A 25,294-nucleotide genomic window follows, 5' to 3' on the forward strand; every position below is an offset into this window, starting at 1 on the left:
GATGAGCACCCGGGAATGTACAGAATTGCTGAATCACTATGTTGTACACATGAAACTAATATAACACTGTATGCTAACTAGACTGAAATTGAAATTAAAAACTTAATTTAAAAAATGGTGCTGGGACAACTGGATATCTACATGCAAAAGAATGAAATTGGATCCCTACCTCTCGCCATATAAAAAGTGAACTCCAAATGGACCAAAGGCATAAAATTAATAGTTACAACTATAAAAGACTCGGAAAAAAACAGGAGTAAATCTTTGTGACCACGGCAAAGGAAATGGTATTTTAGCTAGGACACCAAAAGCATGTGACAAAAGCAAAAAAGAAATTGTAATTCTTTAAAGATAAAAACTTTTGTGTTTCAAAAAAGGATACCATTAAGAAAATGAAAAGACAACCCACAGCATGAGAGAAAATATTTGTATATCATATAACTGATGAGTGACATGAATCTAGAATATATAAAGAATTCTTAAAACTCAGTGATAAAAAGGCAAATAATTATAAAATGAGCATGGAATCTGAACAGATATTTCTACAAAGAAGATATACAAAAGGCCAGTAAACTCATGAAAATATTAAAAGTTAAAAGACAGGAAAAAAATACAGAAAGCAAAGACCAATCAAAGAAACCTGGTAGGAATTCTTGTATCAAATAAAACAGATTTTTAAAAACATTGCTAAGTATCAAGAAAATCATTATATTACATAACGATAAAAGGTGCAATTTGCCAAAACAATATACCAATTCTTAACTTCTATGAACCAAATAGAGTAGTTCCAAAAATACAGTGTAAGCCACAATAAAAAAACAAATACTACCTCATACCAAGATAGCTATAATTTTTTTAAAAAGTGGAAAATAACAAGTGTTGGCAAATATATGGAGAAATTGGAGCTCTTACACATTGTTGGTCGGAATGTGAAACAGTGCAGCCACTATGGAAAACAATTTTGCAGTTCCTCAAAAGCTAAAAAAAATTATCGCATGATCCAGCATTTACATTCCTGGGTATATACCCCACGGAACTGAAAACAGGGACTTGAATAGATACTTGTATGCTAATATTCATTGCAACATTATTCACAAGAGGTGGAAGGTGAAAACAACCCAAGTGTCCATCAACAGTTGAACGGATATACAAAATGTGGTATATCTATACAATAGAATATTTTTCAAGAATAAAAATGAAGTTCTGATATATGCTACATGGAATCTTGAAACATTATGCTAAAAGAAACAAGCCATACATAAAAGAACAGATATTGTATGATTCCACTTAGATATCTAGAATAGGCAAATCCACAGATTTGGTGTCAGGGGAAAATGGGAAGTTACTGCTTAATGGTTACAGGGTTTCTGTTTGGAGTGATGAAAAAGTGGTAATGGCTGCAAAGCAGTGTGACTGTAATCAATGCAAATGAACTGTATACTCAAAAATGGTTAAAGTGGTCAATTATATGGTGTATATATAATATTCAAAAATTAATACCACAATATACCAAAAACCACTGAATTGTACAATAAAAAAGATGAACTGCACACTTTAAACATGAAGTATATCTCAATAAAGCTGTTAAAGCATACACAGTATAAAGTTGACAGGTCCTACAAAGAGGAATTGACAAATATTTCCCAAGCAGGAGATTTTAGCAAAAGTCAACAAAATTACTGGCAAACCATAGAAAGAGTGAGGTTAAAAACCGGAAATGTAAATGATCAATAATTATATGGGAAACAACACCACCAAAGCACAATAAAGTGGTAGATAGTGAACATTCTTGTCTTGTTTCCAGTGTTAGGGGAAAACTTTCAGTATTTCATTTCTAGGTATGATGTATGCCATAGGTATTTGTAAATATCTTTCAGCAGTTTACGGAAATTCTTTCCTATTTCCAGTGCACTGTTTTTGTTTTTTAATACATCGGGGAATTGATCACATGGATTTTTTCCTTTATACTTTACATTCTCGAAATTAACCTAACTTGGTATAAACACATAAGAGTATTTTTGTATATGCATATATAGTTTTAATTTGTTAATAATTTGTGTGGAAATTTTGCAAATTTTGTTCATATTAGTCTATAATACTCCTTTATTATACAGTAATCTAACTGGCTGTTAATATGAAAGTTATGCTGTTTTGCAAAACGAGTTGTGAACTGTTACTTCTCTTTTTATTCACTGGAAGGGTGAGATTGGTGTTATTTTTTTAAATGCTGAAAAAATTAATTAGTGGAAGGTAAAACCACAATACTACAACACAAGCATCAAAATGGCTAAAATGTAAAAATACCGAATGTTGTAATGTAATGAGCACTGGGTGTTATATAAGACTGATGAATCACTGAACTCTACCTTTGAAGCTTATAGTACACTGTATGTCAATTAACTGAATTTAAATTTTAAAAAATGGTAAAAAAAAACAATAATAAAAATACCAAGTGTTAGTAAGGATGTAGAACACATGTAACTCTCAAAAACTGCTGATGGAAGTGTACATGCAAATACAACCACTCTGGAAAACTGTTTCACAATATCTGACCCAGCTTTTCCACTCTTAGGTATTTGCCCAACAGAAGTACGTATATATATTCACGAATATATATGTATAAGAATTGTTTAGAGCTGCAGTATTCATAGTAGCCCCACAGTGTAAACAAACCAAGGGTCCACAAACAATGGATTGGATAAATTTTGGTATACTTGTACAATGATATCTCGCTATCTATTGTTTTATGGCAAACACACCAAAATATTTTTTAAGAAGTATTAATATCTCTCATGCTTCTGTGGGTTGATGGGCCCAGCTTTGGTTCTTACTTGTGGTTCCAGTTAGACGGCAGCTAATAAATTCATCTGAAGTTTGACATACTGTGATGTAAAAAACGGCTCACTCACACTGTTGGCAACTGGTACTGACTGTTGGCTAAAATATCAGCTGGGACTGTTAATGAGAGAGACTACATACATGGCCTCTCCATATGGTATAGACTTCTCACGGCATGACAGCTGGATTTTGAGATTGTTCCAAGAGTGTGAGTCCTAAGAAACCCAACTAGAAGGTGGAAGTCTTCATGTTACTGGTAGTCACAAAGAGTCTCTTTACTGCTGTGGACAAAAATGAATCACATAGACCAGGCAAAATTCAGGGGTGAGGAATTCTGCAACAGTGTGAATACTAAGAGGTATAGTCCACTGGGGGGCCATTTTTGGAGAATGGCTACCAGAAATGGAATAGTATACAGAAAAGGGGGGAGGGTATTTAGGTTGAACTATATATGAAACTGCTGACACCGACTCACAAAAACAGCAATTTCAAATGATTTATTCTAATAACAGTAAAAAACAAACAAAACTAATCTATGTCAGTCTGGTGACCGCTTTGGGCAAGTAGTGAAAAATAACAAGAAGGAAGTACAAGGGATGCTTCTAACATATTGGTAATATTCTATATCTTAATCCAATGGTGGTTTCACAGAAGATTTCACTTTGTAATTCTTATCAATCTTACATTTAGGCTTTTTGTAAGTAGGTTCCACGCCAAATGTGGGGCTTAAAATCACGACCCCAAGATCAAGAGCTGCATGCTCTACTGAGTGAGCCAGCTAGGTGTCCCTAACATTTGATTGTTATTGTATATGTTATACTTCAAATAAAAAGTTACTTCTGTTCCTCATGACTACCAAAACCCTCAATGAAACACCAATTCATACTCATTTAGACTAGGAAAATTTCCTGTTTTACCAAGGAAAATTAGCAAGTAAAGTGGCCCAGTGGGGATTCTAATGTAATTTTTTTTTCTTTTAAAGATTTTTTATTTATTTGTCAGAGAGCGAGAGAGCACAAGCAGGGAAAGCAGGAGGCAGAGGGAGAAGCAGGCTCCCCGCTGATCAGGGAGCCCGATGTGAGACTCAATCCTCCTGGACCCTGGGATCAAGACCTGAGCCGAAGGCAGACGTTTAACCAACTGAGCCACCCAGGTGTCCCATCTAATGTATTTCTTGCTGATGCACTCAAAACTTGCAAATTTTACTCTTTGCACAGTAGGAACCCCCTATTTCAAAATTAGTCCCTAAAACATCCTGCTCTCCTTCTTTGCTTTCCTTTAAAGGTGAACTAAAATAGACTTTGTCACAGAGAGATGAGAGATCTGTGCACTGGTCTGTCTTAATTTAGTCATTCTCATTTTTCCAGTGTTATTAATATGCAAATGCACAATGCAAACTATCAACTTAAGAAGAAATGTTTGTGTATGCAGGTGTGCTAAGGGACAAAACAAAATCTCTTGACTCTTAACTTTCAAAAGTAAGAACACCCAACTGGTAGAAAACTGCAACTATAAGAAGATTCTTTCAAAAAATAAATGTATTAGTCAAAAAATTTTCATTTAACATTAACTTTAGAGCACAGTTTCTCAACCAACTTTGGCACTGATGACATTTTATGTCTAATAATTCCTGGGGGCGGGGGGGGGTCCCATGTATTACAGAATGTTTAGCTGCATCCCTGGTTTCTACCCACTAGATGCCAGTAGCTGCTACCCAACTGTGACAACCAGAATGTTTTGACATTGCCAAATGTCCCTTGGGGGGGTGGGGGGAGAAGGTACAAAATCAGCCCCATTTGAGAATTATCACTATAGATGTACATGGGCTCAAAACCTCTTCCTAAAGACACTTGTAAGACTATAGATTAATTTCTCATTCATTTTTAGAAAAATATTAAACAGAAAACCTGCTCTATGAGTGAGAACATTAAATATAATACAGCTGGGATCTAACATGGATTTTGACTATGTCCCATTATAGTAATCCAATGAATAAACAGGAAAATGTGCTCTATAAATAATGGCTAATTATAGAATGTTAATGAGGCCAAGGCAGGCTTCAGTCCCTCCCAACCGTATTTTTCTATAAGGACAGAGACTACATACATCCAAATCATCTTGTGTACTCTTGTAAAATACAGATTTCTGAGCCCCAAAACAGACCTATGAAATTGATGTATGGAGGTAGCAATCTAAATTTCTAATAAGCCTTCCTTAAGAGCCCACCATTAAATTCCTATGCATACAAAAATATAAGAAAAACAGCACCATGGACTACTTATTTCCAAACTTTCGTGACCACAACTTTCAACATATTTTTAATCTGCGTCACTGATCAGAAGAAGATGCAGAGAAGGAACAGACCAGTCAACTGATTTAGCAGATGGTGAGGAAGATAAAAGCATCAGTTTGAAGAGTCAGAGGGCCAGGATTGCATCTACCACTTACTTGGCCTGTAGCTATGAGCAAGGCACAAACTCCCTGGGTTTGAATTCTCTGTGAAAAAGAGAAAATTGTCATACCACATTGTTATTGACAAAAAGAACCAAAAACAGATGTGAAAGCTCCAAGGAAATAATACAGCATGATTATGAAAGATTACTATTACCTGACAGATATTAGTACAAAGGCTACAACTAAGAAGAGAGCCATATTCAGTAAAATTATCCAATAAAATATTAATTTGGATATATAAAAGAAACCTGTTCCTAAAGAAACATATCCTAAATATTATTTAAACAAAAAGTAAAAGCATATTTTTTAAATGTTTTCTTTTCTCGTTTTTTTCTTTAATAAAGACTTTATTTATTTATTTGACAGAGAGAGAGATAGTGAGAGCAGGAACACAGGCAGGGGGAGTGGGAGAGGGGGAAGCAGACTTCCCACCGAGCAGGGAGCCCGATAAAAGTAAAAGCATATTCATGAGGTATCTATGTTAAGCAAGAGAACATATTGACAAGCAAGAAAATTTCTATAGATGAGAAGCTGAGAGTCAGTCAAGTGTCACTTTATAGAAACAAGTATGAAAGTAGGAAAGATCCTATATAACTACCAAAGAAAAACTTGCTCTAGTATAATACAGCTAAGAAAAGATTTATATTCAATTTCTGGTGCAGACCAACATGAAATAAGCACACTAGAAGCTAAATTTTCTCACTGATTACAACTAAAGACTCGAGATAAAAATATATAAGGCAATTATATGAGTGATCCAAAAAGTAAATTACAGCAGGCAGAGTGGAGAGGCAAAATCACAATCTGAGGTATGGTGAACTTGCCAGGTTTTTTGTTCCCCTTTCTTTAATTTTCTTTACTTAAAGCTTTGACTCAAAGATGGGGTTGAATTAGGGAACTGCACAAGGGGCATGGGCAGCAAAAGAGAAAAGGGAAGCCCAATTTTCTGATAAGAGAACCAAAGAAGGAGCCCTGTGAACTGAAGAGTGTGTGAGGGGGACACATTTTTCCTCTCTACCAGCTTTGCCCCAGGGACAGCCCCAGTCATGTAATGGCATGGCCATGGTGATGATACTGTGGGGACTAAGACTCCCAAGAGAACACCCATCTCTGCATAGAAGAACCAGAAAAAAAGGTTTCAAAAAGAGTAGGGAGTAATCTCCGCTTGTTTGTTTTTTATACTTCACTTTTCTCTCAGCACTACACTCTAAGGCAATCCTACAGGACTGCCCAACACAGAAGGACTGCACCACACAGAAAAGAACCTCAACCTTCTGGCCAGAGTTAATTATGAAAAGTGGCTACCAGAACCCAGAAAATGTGGAGAAAAGCCTGCAAAGTATAGGAGAATATAAATCAGCATAAGTACTGGGCTCCTGCCAAAGCTGTGCATGTGCCGAATACACCCAAAGAACCACAGCAGTGACTGAGAACTGAGCTACATCATCAGCCTCAAACTAGCCCTCCAATGCTACATGCAATGTCAGACCCAAAGATCATAGGCTTTGGAACTGATTTCATGTTGGAACCACTACGCCCTAAAATGAGAAGAATCTGAGTACTGGGTTAATCTCCCACTAAAATAACAACAAAATTCCTATTATATAATGGATTCTAACAGGACACAGGGTCTTGTAAGATTCCGAAATGTCCAGGATACAATAAAAAAATTACCTGGTACACGGAGAACCAGGAAAATCTAAACAATTTTTTTTGAAGATTTTATTTATTTATTTGAAAAAGAGTGAGTGAGAGAGAGAGGGAGGGAGCATGGGTAGGGAGAGGGGGAGAAGCAGACTCCCCGCTGACATAGGGCTTGATCCCAGGACCCTGGGATCATGACCTGAGCCGAAGGCAGACGCTTAACCGACTGAGCCACTCAGGCATCCCTAAACAATTTTCAAGATAAAAGACAGTCAACTGATGAATACTTTGAGATGATTCAGATGTTGGAATTATCAGGCAAAGACTTTAACGTGCATAGTACAACCATCTTTCATGAGTAAGGAAAGTGTACACTCTTAAAATGAAAGAATATACAGAAATTCAAGAAAAAAATATATACATACAGACACACACACACATATATATGTAACTGGAAAGTCAATTTAAAGGTGGTGAGTAACATCAAATCTGAAAAAAAGAGAAAGTTTTTATAAAAAATGAACAGACTCAGGACAAAATTTAAAATTCACATTACTAGAGTTCCTGAAGAAGACGAGAAAAATATTTGAGAAAGTAACAACTGAAAAGTATCCTAATTTGTTCAAAGTTTTTTGAAAGATTAGAAAATCTCAGTTAAATAAAACCAAGGCCAGATCCTTGGTTAGAAAGATTAGAAAGATTAGAAAATCTCACTTAAATAAAACCAAGGCCAGATCCATCAAAATCAAAGTGCTGAAAGCTAAATTCAATTTTTTAAAAATTTTAAAGGAGGGAATATTTTTAAAATATGCATTTCATATAGGGAAACAATAATTTGAATGACTGCAGTGTTTGGATCAAAGACTATGGGAGTGGGGCACCTGGGTGACTAAGGCGGTTAAGAGTCTGCCTTCGGCTCAGGTCATGATCCTGGGGTCCTCGGATCAAGCCCCACATCAGGCTCCCTGCTCAGCAGAGAGCCTGCTTCTCCCTCTTCCTCTGCCGCTCCCCTTGCTTGTGTTCTGTCAAACAAATAAAATCTTTAAAAAAAAAAAACTATGGAAGTCACGGAACAGCTAAACTACTTATTTAAAGTACTGAGAAAAACGAGCTATCAACCTAGAAATCTATATCCATTGAAAATATTGTTCAGGTATTAAGACAACTCAAAACACTGTCACACAAAGGAAAATTAAGAGAACTTAAGCAATTCTTCACTTAACTGAAATGAAACTACAAGAAAATCTGAAACTTCAAGCAAAAGGAATGGTAAATATCAAAAACACTTTTCTCCTACTACATTATAGGGGCAACTAGGTGTCTCAGTCGGTTAAGCATCTGCCTTTGGCTCAGGTCCTGATCCCGGGATCCTGGGATCGAGCCCCACATCGGGCTTACTGCTCAGCAGGAAGTCTGCTTCTCCCTCTCCCTCTCCATCTGCCACTCCCCCTGGTTGTGCTCTCCCTCTCTGTCTCTCTCACTCAAATTAAAAATAAAATAAGTTATATAAAATACGTATTACTGTTGAAAGTAAAACTTAAGCATGTTTGGGAGATTTCATTCTATGTAAAATTAATACATATGACAACCATAACCAAAAAAGGGAGCGGGAATAGGGAACTGTATGGATGGAACTGTACAGTTTTACTTGAAGTAGTAAAACATGAAATCTTAACTGACTGAGCCACCCAGGCGTCCCATTGTTTAAATTATTTTTATTTTTTTTAAAGATTTTACTTATTTATTTGTCAGAGAGAGAGAGAGAGAGCGCACAAGCAAAGGGAGTGGCAGGCAGAGGAACAAGCAGGCTGCCCACTGAGCAAGGAGCCCAATGCGAGACTAGATCCCAGGACACTGGGATCATGACCTGAGCCAAAGGCAGACGCTTAACTGACTGAGCCACCCAGGCATCCCATAAAACATGAAATCTAAGTACATCGTAACAAGTAGGTATATATATTATAATCCATACAGCAACCTCGAAAAAACAAATAAAGAAAAAAGATACACCAAAATTGAATACTAAAAATATTCAAATAATCCAAAGACAGCAAGAAAGGAAGAAGAAACAAAAAACAGAAGGGACAAACAAAAGAACTTAAAAATGGAAGGACTAAATTGAATGAATTCAATAATTTCATTACATTTAAATTAAAAGACGTTAACTGTCAGATTGTATTTTTAAAGAAGCCCTGATTATACACTGCCTACTAGATTTCCACTTTAATATAAAAATGTACACACATTAATATAATAATAAAAAAATGAAAAGAGACAGAATACACAAACATTACTCAAATGGAAGAAGAAGTGTACAATCGGACAGAGTAGGTATCAGAAGAAAGAAAATGACCAGGGATAAAGACGGACATTACACAATGATAAAAGAGTCAACTCGCCAAGAAGAAATAACAATCATAAATGGGTAATACAACAACAGAGGTAATACAAAGACATGAGGTGAAACTAACATAATCAATACACATGTTCAATTATAAAATTATAGTTGAAGACTTTAACATTCTTCCTTGAAAAACTGATAGAGCAAAGCAAAGAGAGAAATCAGCAAGGATGTAAAAACAATGTGAATCAATAACCTTACTGACATGTATAGACCTCTCCACGCAAAAAGAACAGAATGTACTTTTTTTCCAAGGGCTATACCATTCACCAAAATACGCCATAAACCTTACAAAATTTAAAATAAACCTGACAAAAGCAAACCTCATCAAATTTAAAAGAACTGAAATCATACAACGCACATTCACTAGACATAATGGAATTAAACTAGAAATTAATAAGAGAAAGGGGATTGAAAAATCCTCAAATATCTGTAATTCGACATACATGTAAATAACCCATAGGACAAAGAATTATCAAGAGAAATTTAAAAATATTTTGAACTGAATGAATATGAAGTTACAACATATGATACTTGGTAGGATGTACAGCTATATCAGTGCTTGGAGAGATATTTATAGCATTAAATGCTCATATTAGAAAACAAAGTATTTCAAAATAGTAATCTACATGCTTCTTCCTTGAAAAATTAAAAGAGTAAATAAAACCAACACGAAAGAAGGAAGAAAATACTAGAAATCAATGAAATTGAAGAGATAAACAACTGACCAAATTCAATGAAACCCAGAACTAGTTAATTTTTAAAAATCAATAAATTTGATAACCTTTTAGCCAGAGTGAAAGAGGAAGATAAAAAGAGAACACCCAAATTACTAATACCAGAAATAAAAGATAGGCAATCAATACAGCTCCTTCAGAGAATAAAGAAACACAACAACTTCATGCTCATAACGTTGACAAATTAAATGAACTAATTTCTTAAAAGACACAGATTATTAAAACTCAAGAAAAAAACTAAATAATTTGAACAGTCCTAAATCTATTAAAATGTACTTTAATTTATAGTTTAAGACATTTCAACAAGGAAAACTACCAGGAACAGATGATTTCAATGACAAATTCCACCAAACATTTAAGGAAGAAGTAACAATTCTACACAATCTTCTCCAGAAAAGAGAAGAGGAAGAAACATTTCCCAACTCATTTTGTGAGACTAGCATTAACCTGACATCAAAAACACATACAAAAAATACATCAAAACATTACTAGAATGTAAGAATACATACCAACATCTCCCTCAGCACAGACATAAAAATTCTCAACAACATATTAGCAAACCAAATCCAGCAATATATAAAAAGGATAATGCATCATAACCAACTAGTGTTTAGATCAGGAATTTAAGGTTGGTTCAACAATCAAAATTCATCACTGAAACTTAACCATGTTAACAAACTAAAGAAAAACCAATGATCACAAAGACGAAAACATTCGACAAAACTCAAAATCCAGTCATGATATAAACTTGGTCACTTTTGGTAAGCTACGCATAGACGAGAATCCTTAAGCTGATAAGGAGCACCTACAAAATAACTATAGCCATCAACATATTTAATGGTAAAAGACTAAATGCTCTATTCCAAAATCAGAAAAATGACAAAAATTTCCACTCTTACCACTCCTATTCATTTCTTATTATAGTCACAGCAGTAAGATAAGAAAATGAAAAAGGCATACAGATTGAAAAAACAATTTTAATTCAGACGTAAAAAATTTCATGCAATCTACAAAAAAATCTCTTAGAAATAACAAAGGAGTTAAGTTGCAGGTTACAGCATCAATTCTCTATCTGTATACTAGCAATGAATTAGAAATCTTAATTTAAGAAAAGATTACAATATACAACAGCAAAAAAAATTAATCACTTAGGTATAAGTCTAACAGAGTTTCTGTTTGGGATGATGAAAAGGTTTTGGAAATGGAATAGTGGTGATGGTTATACAACATTATGAATATATTTAATACCACTAAATTGTACCCTTAAAAATGTTAAAATAGTAAACTTCATGTTATCTATTTTTATCACAGTTAAGGAAATCTTTTTTTTTAAAGATTTTATTTATTTGTTTGAGAGAGAGAGAGCACGAACTGGGGGGAGAGGGAGAAGCAGGCTCCCAGCTGAGCAGGAAGCCAGAATCAGGGCTCGATCCCAGGACCCCGGGGATCATGACCTGAGCTGAAGACAGACATTTAACCAACTGCACCACCCATGTACCCCACACCAAAGAAATCTTTAAAAAGATTTTTTTAAATGGGCAAAAGGTTTGAACAGAAGTTAAAATGGACCCAAAATGTTATGTAGTAGGTGATGAGGGCACTCATCAAGGAGAAACAAAGAATATGATTAGATGGGGAGATGACAACTACTTTTGAATATGCTGAATGTGAAACAATATTCTGGTTATGTACTTATGACTAACAAATCACATCAAAACAGTGGGTTAAAACAGTAACAATAATTTATTTTACTAAGGATTCTGGGATTTCACTGGGCTCAGGTAGGTAGGTCTCGCTCAATGAATCTCATGTGGCTACAGTAACATGAAAGTTGAAACTGGTATCATCTCAGAGCCTCTTCACTCACATGGCTAATCTCTTGCCTTGGAAGACAAACTGGAATTCCCTAGGCATCTATGTGTTCTCTCCATGTGGTGTCTTCATAGAATCTCCACAGGGTGGCCTCACAATAACCTCTAGAATCTTTAGCAGACACAGAGTTTGAATTGAGGAAAGGTAATAGGACTGGAGATAAATTAGAGTCTTCAGAAACCAGGAAAGAATGGAAGACACAAAAAACAATATTAAATCCTAAAGGAACATCAATATGTACAAAACTGTTTAAGACAGAGAATATGATCAGAGATAGGAGAGCTCTCCTTAAAAGAAGAAGTAACAGTTTTAACAACTGTTAGAAGTCAAACACAGTAAGCCTCAAGAAGCTAGTTAATTTCTCAACTAGATGATAAGCTTTGAGGAAGCAGTTTAAAGTAGAAAAATGAGGGCTGAGGAAAGGTTGTGGTATCTATTTATTTTTCAACCTTTATTAAATTATAATTGACAAATAAAATTGTATATATTTATGGAGTACAATGAGATGCTTTGATATACGTACACATTATAGAATGATTAGACTGCAATATTAGATCCTTGATGACAAAGTAAGTAAGATGACTTGTTATACTGGCAAAAAGCACATAAAATAGAAATGGGAAGGGGAGGTAAACTGAAAAAATAAACACTTGATTTGAATGCAAATACAAGGAGGTAATTTCAAATTTGTAAACAATCATCCATTTTTGTTATTCTTATTAAAGAAAAAGAATTAGCAACTTACTGCTTAAAATGTTAAGGCAAATTTAGTAACCTTCCAAAGCAGAGAGCATCAGATCCAGATGGGGTCACTGGTGAATTATACCAAACATTTGGTAAGAAAAAATCCTATCAATTCTCTACAATTCCTTTCAGAGGGCAGAAGCAGAAAGAATACTTTCAAACTCACTCATGAAGCCAGCATTACATCCCCATCAGAGCGTGACCAGGCACACTGTCAGTGAGCAGTAATTTTGAAAGACATCTTCTTCTCTGAGCAGGTCTCAATAATGGGCTTAAAATACTCACTAAATCATATTGTCAACAAATGTACTATAATCCAGGCTTTGTTTTTCCACCTATGGATCACAGGCAGAGTAGATTTAGCATAATTCTTAAGGGCCTGAGGATTTTTTGAATGACCAGTGAGCACTGGCTTCAACTTAAAGTCATGAGCTGCATTAGCCCCTAGTAAGAGTCAGCGTGTCCATATAAGCTTTGAAGCCAGGAACTGACTTCTCTCTAGCTGTAAAAATCCTAGATGGCATCTTCTTCCAAAAGAAGGCTATTCTGTCTACATTGGAAATCTGTTGTTTAGTGTAGTTGTACTTACACTGAGTAGCTAGATCTTCTGGAATAACTGGCTGCAGCTTCTACATCAGCACTGGCTGCTTCACCTTGCACCTTTACATTATGGAAATGACCTCCTTCCTTAAATCTCATGACACTGCCTGTGCTAGCTTCACACTCTTCTTCTACAGCTTCCTCACCTCTCCTAGCCTTCATAGAACTGAAGAGAGTTAGGGCTTTGCTCTGGATTAGGTTTTGGTTTAAAGGAATGTTGTGCCCAATCTGATCTTCTATCCAGACCACTCAAACTTTCTCCTTATCAGCAATAAGGGTATTTCATTTTCTTATCATTTGCATGTTCACCGGAGTAGCTCTTTTAATTTCCTCAAAGAATTTTCCTTTGCATTCACAACCTGACTAACTGGTACAGAAGACCAAGCTTTCAGCCGATCTCACGCTGGGTGTGGAGCCTGATTAAGAGTCTCTCCCTCTGCCCCTCCCCCCGCTCCCACACGCACACATGCACAGTCGCTCTCTAAAATAAATGAATAAAATGAGAAACATGTGACTCTCCCTTTCACTTGAACATGCAGAGGCCACTGTAGGGTAATTAACTGTCCTAATTTCAATATTCTTATGTTTCAGGGAATAGTGAGGCCCAAGGAGAGGGGAAAAAGAAAAAAGACAAGGGAACAAATGGTCGGTGGAACAGTTCGAATACACACATTTAATCAATTATGTTCACCGCCTTATACAGATGTAGTTCATGGCACCCCAAAACAATTACAACAGTACATCAAAGATCACCATAACAAATATAATAATAATGAAAAGGGTTGAAATATTTCAAAAATTACCAAAATGTGGCACAAAGTGAGCAAATGCTGTTGGAAAAATGGGGCCAACAGACTTGCTCAACACAGAGCTGCAACAAACCTTCAATTTGTAAAAAAAAAAAAAAAAAAAAAAAAAATACAGTATCAGCAAAGTGCCACAAATCAAGTGTGATAAAATGAGGTATGCCTATAATTTGAAAACACAAAAGCTAAAAGCTACAGGAAGAAAACTAAGCATATTTTTAAAAAGAGGCAATGAATTATTCTAGGAAAAACAAAATACAATCAAAATATACTACTTGGCTTTCCAGTAAATTAACTTACATAATCATAAAAAAGTAACCAATGACACCAATTAAGGCAAAACCCGCCAACTGCCCACATCATACCAATTTTCTCTCATTTCTTTAAAATAAAACTCCAATACTGTTTGGAGTAGCAACAAGATCTAAAAAAACCCAGTACTGGGGTGCCTGGATGGCTCAGTCAGTAGAACATGTGACTCCTGATCTCACAGTCAAGCCCCACACTGGCATGGAGCTTACTTCAAAAATAAATAAATAAATAAATAAATAAATAAATAAATAAAATAAAATACCCAGCCTTGCAGCCCCAATGAGGGCATGTGACTAAACTTTGGCCATTAAGATAACTAGAAGCTATGGGGTAGAATTTATAAGCAACCCTCCTTAAGATTGGGGAAGAAAACTGACATGTGCCCTTTCTGCCTCTCCATTTTCCTCTACTATAAGCAGAAAGAATTAGGGGTTCCTGGAAAAATAAAGAGAGACAGAACTTTCTTGACATAAGAAAAGTCATTTTAGGCTCCCAGCCATCTTGTGAAACGGTGTAAGAGCAAAGAGCCACTATCAGGACAGGGTATAACCTAATCATATCAGGGATAATAAATCAATGGTAAAACTCCCAGTGCCAATTCAAAAGTTAAGACTGACCTGATATACATCCTTGAGTTATCTCTGCAAGATCTAAACCTCTCTGAGCACTCAGATACGGACCAACTGGAGCCAGAGAACTGATGACTGCCGGCCCTCATGACTGAGTATGACCCGGACTCAGTCACCCTAAGATGACTCCCCACCCCACCCCCGCCCCGTCCATACTGTATTCCCCATTGTGTAAGCCCCTTCATGAATATGTGCACACCTTTAGCTTAAAACTTCCTCAGTTTTGTTGTTTAGGAAAAACTGCTCTGGGAAAGATCCCCAGTGTCCTCCTCTACTTACTGCAAGTAAAAGCCTTTCTTTTCCTATTCTTTGGCTTAGTTTTGTCTTTTGGTTCAATAACCACCAAGAGGCAAACCCAGTTTTGGGTAACAGTGCCACCTACCTAAAAGCTGACAAGTGTGTTAGAGTTCTAAAAGCTTTCTTGGATCATGAAGTGATCTTATGTACACAGCCATGCTCTCAGGGAAGCAAAGGACAGCAAAGTCAGGGAGCCTTACTCCTTGGTAACTGTGAAGTTGCTATCGTATTCCTGGACCGTCAATCTCTAGAATTCTTTTATGTGAAAGAAAAATGAACTTTTAGCTCCTTTAATTTACTGTTATTTCCAGTTTCTTTTATTAGAAATGTAATTCTGATAAATATAAGATAGAAAAATAGTAGACAGAGGGATAGATAGATACACAAATTTAACTAAAAATTATGACAAAAAATTTAGGAAGGGGGGTGTGAAGATGTAAAATGGAGTAAATATTAAATCCTCATCTTGCATAATAGGAAGTGAGTATAAATAATTTCCAAAAGAGACTGGGAAAAGAGTGGTAAAAAATAATAATTATGTCCAAAATAAAAAACATAAACCAGCAAAGAAAAATGGGAGTAAATGCCTAAAATACAACTCCAAAGGTATTTGGAAACTAGTACTAAAAGAGTGGGAGTGGATTCCAGCCCCACCAAGCAGGAGCACACAGCCAGCATCCTGGCCATGGTCGCTCAGAAGCGTATGGTTATTGCCATCAAGCTGGATAGTGTGTAGTGCACCCTGGTGAGTAAGACCATCAAGCACTTAGAGCAGAAGAGGTTCCACCTCATGGCCATGAAGCTCCTACAGGCCTCTGAGGAACACCTGAAGCAGCACTACATTGACCTGAAGGACCACCCATTCTTCCCAGGGCTGGTGAAGTACATGAGCTCCAAGCCAGTTGTGGCCACGGTCTGGGAGGGACTGAAAGTGGTGAAGACAGGTGAGTGATACTTGGGGAGACCAACTCAGCAGATTCTAAGCCAGGCACCAATCGGGATTTCTACATTCAAGTTGGCAGGAACAACATTCATGGCAGCGATTCAGTAAAAAGTAGAGAAAGAAACCAGCCTATGGTTTAACCCTGAAGAACTGGTTGACTACAAGTCTTGTACTTTTGACGTATCTATGAATAAAAGGTAACCAAATGATCAGCCCCCTTTGGCACCACTTGATGTGTCCCTAGACACAGCTCTTCAGTCCACTGACTTGAAAGTAAAAGAATCAATATTTCTTTTCTAAAACATGCCTACCAATAAAGCCTTTGGAAACTGGAAAAATAAATAAGACAGTGGGCGCATGTCATTAAGCTTTCATTATATGCTTTGCCCTGTTTGGCTTTGAAAAACTATATAAAATTGTATGTTACTACTAAGATAAAAATTAATAACCGAGATATTAACTAGTAATGTAATCAGCTACTACAAAAATACAGCACTAACATGAAGAAATGATCTTTTTCAAACAGAAGTCTGGCCTTTGCCCTTCACTAATGGGAGGTGATCTCCAGACCCCTGGAATGTTCTACTTGACAGGAATGTCTATTTGCCTGGTGCCTTGGTCACCTGACAGTCTAACAACATGATTTATGATGGGGCTTTGGGCCATATCACATCAGTTCTAATCTCCAGAAGAACTGGAGACTAAGAATATTAGCCTGACCTCTGGAAGAGGTTAGATATTGGGTCAGTTAGGCAGGGAATATGTGATCAAGTCCCAATAAAAATACAAAAGGCTGGAGCGCCTGGGTGGCTCAGATGGTTAGGTGTCTGCCTTCGGCTCAGGTCATGATCCCAGAGTCCTGGGATCGAGTCCCGTATCGGGCTCCCTGCTAGGCCGGGAGCCTGCTTCTCCCTCTGCCTCTCTCTCTCTCTCTCTCTCTCTGCCGGGAGCCTGCTTCTCCCTCTGCCTCTCTCTCTCTCTCTCTCTCTGACTTTCATGAATAAATAAATAAAACATTTAAAAAAAAAATACAAAAGGCTTGGAGAAGACTCCCTGGTTGGAAACAGTCTGTGTGTATTGTCACACAGGATGGCCAGGAGAAGGTAACATCTTCTATGACTCCATGGCAGAGAGGACTTGAAGTTCTTGGTTTTGACTCCTCCTAGATTCTGCCCAATCCATCTCTTTCCTTGGATGATCTTAATCTGTATCCTTTCCCTGTAATAAACTATATCCATGAGCATAACAGCTCTCAATGAGTTCTGTGAATCCTTCTAACAAATTACTGAAAACTCAGGGTGGTTTTAGAAATCTCCCAAACATGCAACTGATGGCAAAAGTAAGGGCAGTTGGGTGGTCACTGTGCCCCTAAACTTTGCACCTCGGCTGACTCCAGGTAACTAAAGAGGAAGGAGGGAAAAGAAGATAAAGGGCAGGAAGGGATGTTACATTTCTAAAGTGCCTTAACAGAATCCTTATTGGCTGCTTTATATACATTCATTTAACCCTGATAACCTTAATAGATGATATTATTTCCACCTTATATATAAGGAAATTATATATATATAAAGGTCAAGTAAGTGGGACAATGCCACAGAGCAAGTATTTGATAGGTCCAGGATACAAACCTAGCCTTTTGAATTCCAAGGCCCATGCACTTTTCATTATACTATTCTACCTCCCTACATCACAACTTCATCAATTATTCATAATGCTTAATCTTAATTTTGACACCACTGTATGTTTAAATAATATGTGTGAGGTGGCCTAATAGCTACAATCCAGGACCAGATCTATGTAGTTCTTTGTAGAACTAGCACAGTTCCATTCAAGTTATTCTTTTTCTTTTTTTAAAGATTTTATTTATTTATTTATTTGAGAGAGACAAAGACAGCAAGTGCGAGCAGGGAGAGAAGCAGACACGGGGAAGGAGAGGAAGTGAGAAAGAATCTCAAGCCGACACCACACTGAGTGCAGAGCCTGACAAAGGGCTTGAACTCACGACCCTGAAATCATGACCTGAGCCAAAATCAAGAGTTGGACGCTTAACTGACTGACTGAACCACCCAGGTGCCCCTCAAGTTATGCTTGATGAGGAAAAATGAAAGTCACTTCACAGTAATTCAAATTATGTGATATCAAAAAATATGCAGTGAATCCAACATTGTAAATTAACCTACTACTAAACTTAATTGCCTATTCACTTCCAGATTTCTTTAACATGGGAAAAAATTAAAGAACTGCAAAAGGAACAGTGAAAAGCACTATAAGCACTGAAGTTTATTATAAACTTCAAAGGAAGCATTAAAAGGAAGTGTCTGCACATTCAGAAAAATGTTTGTCATAAGAGTATTACTGATTCATCATATATTACAGCTGTTGCTTTTCTTGGTGGAAACTAAACAAGTTACATTAAAAATTATGTGTAGAATTCAGAAGGTGAATGAAAAAAGTCATAAATCCAGTTACTAGGAAAAATACTTAAGAGGAAGACATATTACCAAACCAAATTCACAAATAGGAGGAGAAAAGAGTTTCAGGATAAGTAAATATTTCTGAAAGTGAGCAATTTGCTATCCTGTACATGCAATGCATGCATATATGCAAGTCCAGGGTTGTTTTATTTTGGAAGCATAATTATTTTAAGTCTTATTTTAGAAAAGAATGTTAAATAAGGACAAAGACTCAAAGAAGACTAAATGGATGCTACCTTTAATACATAACCAAATTTCTAATATATAGATACTAAACTATCTAATTTTGAGTTAGGAATAACATTCAAAATGGGTACAGAGGTGAGAAGCAAGTTCTTTTCTACAGTATTGTGATCAGCAAAGTCCATCCACCAACACCAACCCACACCAGCCCCTGGGCAGAGGGTCATACTGGGCATCAAGGATTCCTCCAGGGGATTCTTGGTTTCACAGGAGACTCAGAACAAAGAATTACCCAAGGGAAGGGGATAGGCAGTGTTGCATCAGAGAAGGAGTCATGTAGCTTACCTATATGGTAACAACTATATCTCTAGGTCACCAACACCATTCCAATGAATATTGAAAGCATGTTTTCAAGTATTAGCACAGAAACAGACCTATGACATATATCCTTTCTCAAAGAACAAGACTCAAGTAGCTGAGAAGGGCATGCTATTCAACTTCAGGAAAGGCACACAGAGCAAAGCAGAGGAAGCAGACCCCAAGCTAACCATCTAGTTTCATCAAATTACTCATGGTAACCTGTGGCCTAGGCAAACAGCCCTTACATTCAGCACAATACAAAAGAAAAACAAACAAACAGTATGATGGCAAAAACATTTAAATGATTATTCCCTCAAAGAATATGAGACAAGGTAATAAAATAGTGTGTTACCAGGTCTGTACTCCATATACACTGTAAGTATGGTAGTTAAGAGATGAACAGTGTGGGCTAAAATATTTAAGAATTAATTTGAAGATGCTGGATATATAAACAACAAACACAAGACAGTTAAATAATGAAGAGGGCGCCTGGGTGGCTCAGATGGTTAAGCGTCTGCCTTCGGCTCAGGTCATGATCCCAGAGTCCTGGGATCGAGTCCCGCATCGGGCTCCCTGCTCCTTGGGAGCCTGCTTCTCCCTCTGCCTCTCTCTCGCTCGCTCTCTCTGTCTCTCATGAATAAATAAATAAAATCTTTAAAAATAAATAAATAAATAAATAAATAAATAAATAAATAAATAAATAATGAAGAACTGATCAGCCAAACAAAGTCTCTCTGATAATAGGTGAGCCCAGACCAAGTAGGGTTAAGGTGCTTCTCAAATGTGGCAGATGACTTGAGTTGAGATCTTCTAAAATAACAAACCCAATGGCCCACATGCCTAGGGCTTCATCTTTGGAAAGCAAGTGCCATTTTATCCCTGTCACCAAATCAATGTATCTCAGACTAACTTGATTTTATAGAGTGCATACATTCACCGTTATTATTTACCATTATTAACTGAGATCTGAGATTTTCTATTTGGCTCAACTGAATATTGGACAAAGAACACAGCCAGCAAACATGTTAACTATTTCATATCAAAATCCACTATGATATAATGAGATACATTTTCACATTTTAAAACAATCAGGATTTTCAGTTCTTGTCATGAAGGAGTAGTAATGTTGGGATACCCTCCTGCTATAAACATCTATAAAAGCTGGACCAAATATACAAAAAATGAAAAAAACAAAAAAGCCTATTTGCAGGCCTTAGACAATAACCACCACAGCACTATGATCCTTGATAGAAGAGAAGCAGATAAATCAAATCCCATATTCACACTGGCTTTCTCCATAAGGCCATTTCCCAAATCATGGTGTAGAGAAAGAGAGCCCAAGGAGTGTAGCAGTCCCACTGGAAGAGAAGACTACAATTACTGCTTGGGACTGCTACGGTCACTGGATTGGGGGGGGGGGGCAGATTATTAGAGAGGAAAGAGCCAAAAGAAAAAAAAAGTTACAAAAATTCCCATCTGGGGGGCACCCGGATGGCACAGTCAGTTAAGTATCAGACTCGGTTTCAGCTCAGGACGTGATCTCAGGGTTGTGAGAGGGAGCCCCATGTTGGGCTCTGTGCAGAGCATGGAGTCTGCTTAGTTTCTCTCTCCCTCTCTCTCAAATAAATAAATGAATCTTAAAAAAAAAAAAAATCCCCTCTGGTTGTCATCTGCCTCCTAGGCTATACATGCACAGGGTTAGACTCCTAGAAGCCTAGAAGAGAACAGCTATTAGGAGGCTGTTAGCTAAACAAAGATTTCAGAGCTTGCACAGTTCTCAATAAATGAAGTGCAGACTAGTCAGAGGAGAGAGACCTTGATGAATACCACAGGTGTTTAGGTGAGACCCTAGATAATCCAAGCCCTAGGAATAAAAACCCAGTTGAAACAGACATACCTTAACAAAGCCTAAAACTAAACTTCAGAGAATCAAAGTGACCCACTGGCAATTTAACTGCCTGCCAGAATAAAAAGCAATTTTACTTAGAGGAAGATAACAATCCAGAGCTTCTATAACAGGGCTCAGCAAACCTTTCCAGTAAAGAGCCAGAAAGTAAATATTTTTACATTTTGAGGGTCACAGTCTCCACTGCACATTCTCTTAAAACAACCACCAAACCTTTAAAAAAGTAAAAACCATTCTTAGCTCATGGGCCACACAATAGCCACCAGGCTGGATTTGGCCCATGGGCCGGTCTGCTGTCCACTACTCCACATTACACTCACAATATCCATCATACAATGCAAAATTAGCAGATATGTGAAGGAGGAAAAGTGATAATCAAGAAACAAAACAGTCAACAAAAACAGACATAGGAGTGATCTACATATTGGTCTTATATAAGAGCTTTAAAATAACTACTACTACATATTAAAGACAACACAGTCAAAACACAGAAAATAGATTAAAATAGGATATATTTCATCACCAGAGAATCAGAGTCTGAAAATGATCACACAGATATTCTAGAACTGCAAAATATGTGAAATAGAGGAACTCCTTGAATAGGTTTAATAGCAGAATAAGCACAGGAAAAACAAAAACCCACAGAATTAGCACATGCAAAGACAGATTAATAGCTATTCAAAGGACAGAAAAAAATTATAAGCAAAATAGAACATATGTTAGATGTGGGATGCAGTCAAACAATCTAATATATATATAACTAGCATACAGAAGGAAAGAAGAGAAAATAGTTCAGAAGCAGTATCTGAATCAGTGAAGGATGAGAATTTTTCAAATGTTCTAAGACACCAACCTACAGATTCAAGGAGGTCAGTAAATACCAAAAAGGATAAACACACACATACAAAACCATATATACCTGTATTACAGACAGGGGACTAAAAAAATCAAAGAAAGAGAAAAATCTTAAAATAAAGGAGGAAAGGACCTCTCTCTTGTCCTTCAGTAGAACACAGTAAAAATGAAAGATGACTTCTCAAGAGAAATATGAAAGCCAATGAAGTGGCATCTTCAAACTACCAAAGGAAAAACCTATCAACACAGAATTCTATACTCAGCAAAAACATCCCCCAGAACATGAGGAATAATAAAAGTTAAAAGGATCTCTCATAAACAGAACTTATTTTAAAAAATAATAAAAGAAGTTCTTTAGGATGAAGGAAGATGATTCTAGATGGAAGCATGGATATATAAGAAATGAGTAACTGCAGAGAGTATAGATATAAAGACAAATGTAACAGACCATTGATTGTTTAAAGCAATAAAACCAATGTCTTACAGGCTTTATAACATATGAGGAGGATGTTAAAATACATAATAATAGCAAAAAAGTAGGAGGCGGGTAAATGGATTTAAACTGTTTTAAGGTTTTTGTATTTGGGGGGGAACACGCTAGAAGTATTAAAGGTAGACTTTGCTAAGTAAAGACACATTTTGCAATTTCTAAGGTAATCGCTAAATGTCTGATATGAAAAAATTAACCCAAAAAAGCTAATAGAGGAAATACAATAGAAGCAAGAAATACTTACAGGGGCACAAAAGAATCTGTTTTTGTTTTGTTTTTGATGAGGGAAGTATTCAATGACTTAATCTTGTGGTAGTTCCACAGATATATACATGTGAAAACATTCATTGAGTTTTATACCGAAGATCTATGCACTGTACAATATATATCATGCATATGGTAACAACAACAACAACAAAAACCTATATATAAGTTCCAGGGCATATGAAGACTGATCTGCAGTACCTTTCTAAACAGAATCCAACATATCTCCCCAAAATTTAATGGTTTACAGCTACTTTCACAATTATTTTTTCCCATAATATATACTGGGTACTCAATAATTACTATCATTAAATGCGTATATGAACAACCCACAATTTTATTTAATTTACTGTACAACTGCCAAGATAATAAATACCTGATTCTCAAAACTATAAACAATTGTTTTCTTTACTTTTTAAGAATAAACTGGCATTTTTACAATTTCTGTTTCAATGTATTTTTAATCAATATTGCCAGGAAACACACTAGGTGTTGGAAACAGTACAGAGACCCAGTACACAGATGATGAAAATATATATAAAGCAATTAGCATATTGCTATTTAATGGAATTTTAATTATAATATTCTTCTAAGAAAACCCCTGTAACTACAAAATAGATTAAATCTATTAAATCACAAGCAAGAGAAGAATCAACCATTCTAAATGTATGAGTCAGTCACATAAATAAGTACTTCACAAATATTTTATTCTGAGCATTCTATGCAAGGCAAATATTATTCTCCTTTAACAAATGAAGAATCTAAAACACTAACTTGTGTATAATCACAAAGCTAGTAAGTCTTCAAACTAAAGACTTACAAATTCAACACTGGATAACTGTCCAGGAATCTCTCAGTAGAAGTAAATGTCATTATCAGTAACAAATTTATACACGACAAATGTGATACAAGACCTAAGAACTATATGTATACCTCATGAAACATAGCAGGATTAAAGAAAAAAAAAAACAAACAAGAAATAAGATAACCTTAACTGTGCATAATTATAAACCTGATTAATAAAGTTTTCTAGTGCTTAATATAATATAGTTCGGGGAAAAAAATTTAAAGAAAAGCTTTAAAGATCTATGACATACTACAATGTTTGAATTTTCAAACACTATGGTAATTGGAAAATTATCACATATTTTTGCACTGAAGAAGACCAGCTGCATTTTAACATGTGATTTTACTAAAAAAAATCTTGGTAAATAGTAAATTCTCCTTCAGGGTAGACATTGTTGAAAATCAATCTTAGAGATGTCAAGGTTAAACAAGGCAGACTGGACACAAATGTTTGCTCAAGACACACTTAAGTAACAGTAAAGACAGTAATCAAAGTGAGTCTATACAAGTAACCATCTCTACATGACCATCTCTACACTCCCCTTCCAAATACCCATCACTCTAAGAACCAGAAATTTAAATTTCAGCTCATCTTTACTGAGCTGAAAACAGGGAAATCTACATAAGTGTAAGTCTACATACTCAAGAGTTGAGAGCTCTCCAGTCCCTTTCTCTCACTCAGTTCTATGAAGACCCAGCAAGGCTCCATAAACTCCAGGTAGATGACAGGAAGTTTTCTCTCCAGGGAAAAGAAATACTGAACTAACCAAATATTATTACATAACTATTTTGTTTATTGAAAAGATAACAGGAAGTATCTGTATATGGAGCAGGGAAAAGAAGTATAAGAGATCTAAAGTCTCATCCTTCAAAGTCAATACAGAATATGAACAACAAAAAAGGCAGAAAAAAACAGAAATAATATAAGCATGTTTCTTACAACCATAGTAACTAAATATGAGAGAAAAACTAAATGTGTTGAATGTGGTTTTTTCTAAGGCAGGAATCTGCTAGGTTTTGTTATAACATTTTAAAATCTATTTGGTGTTTTAAATTATATACATGAGGGGCGCCTGGGTGGCTCAGTTGGTTGAGTGCCCAACCCTTGGTTTTGGCTGAGGTCATGATCTCATGGGTCAGAGGATCAAGCCCTGCACTGGGAGTCAGTTGAAAGATTCTCTTCCTTTGCCCCTCCCCCCACTCACTCACTCCCTCTTTCTTCCTCTAAAATAAGTAAATTAAAAAAAAAATCTTGGGGTGCCTGGGTGGTACAGCTGGTTAAGCCTCCAACTCTTGGTTTTGGTTGGGGTCGTGATCTCAGGGTCGGTTGTGAGATTGAGCCCCGAGTCAGGCTCAGCATGGAGTCTGCTTAATATTCTCTCTCCCTCTCCCTCTCCCCCTCTTTGCTTGTGTGCTCTCTCTCTCTAAAATAAATAAATCTTTAAAAACTTTTTTTTGTTTTTAAAGATTTTATTTGACAGAGAGAGACACAGTGAGAGAAGGAACACAAGCAGGGGGAGTGGGGGAGGGAGAAGCAGGCTTCCCACAGAGCAGGGAGCCCGATGCGGGGCTCGATCCCAGATCATGACCTGAGCCGAAGGCAGACGCTTAATGACTGAGCCACCCAGGCACCCCAATC

General features: G+C 36.5%; 1 protein-coding gene and 1 pseudogene across 6 annotated transcripts in view; one reads left to right on the forward strand and one right to left on the reverse strand.

Annotated features, from left to right (window-relative positions):
• PTPN4 (protein tyrosine phosphatase non-receptor type 4) overlaps nt 1-25,294 on the reverse strand; it is a 186,706-nt gene that overhangs the window by 148,049 nt on the left and 13,363 nt on the right. The window lies entirely within an intron of this gene.
• On the forward strand, nt 16,020-16,478 carry LOC113919555 (annotated as a pseudogene).

Source organism: Zalophus californianus, chromosome 3 (assembly GCF_009762305.2).
Source record: "Zalophus californianus isolate mZalCal1 chromosome 3, mZalCal1.pri.v2, whole genome shotgun sequence".
Classification (NCBI taxonomy): Eukaryota; Metazoa; Chordata; class Mammalia; order Carnivora; family Otariidae; genus Zalophus; species Zalophus californianus.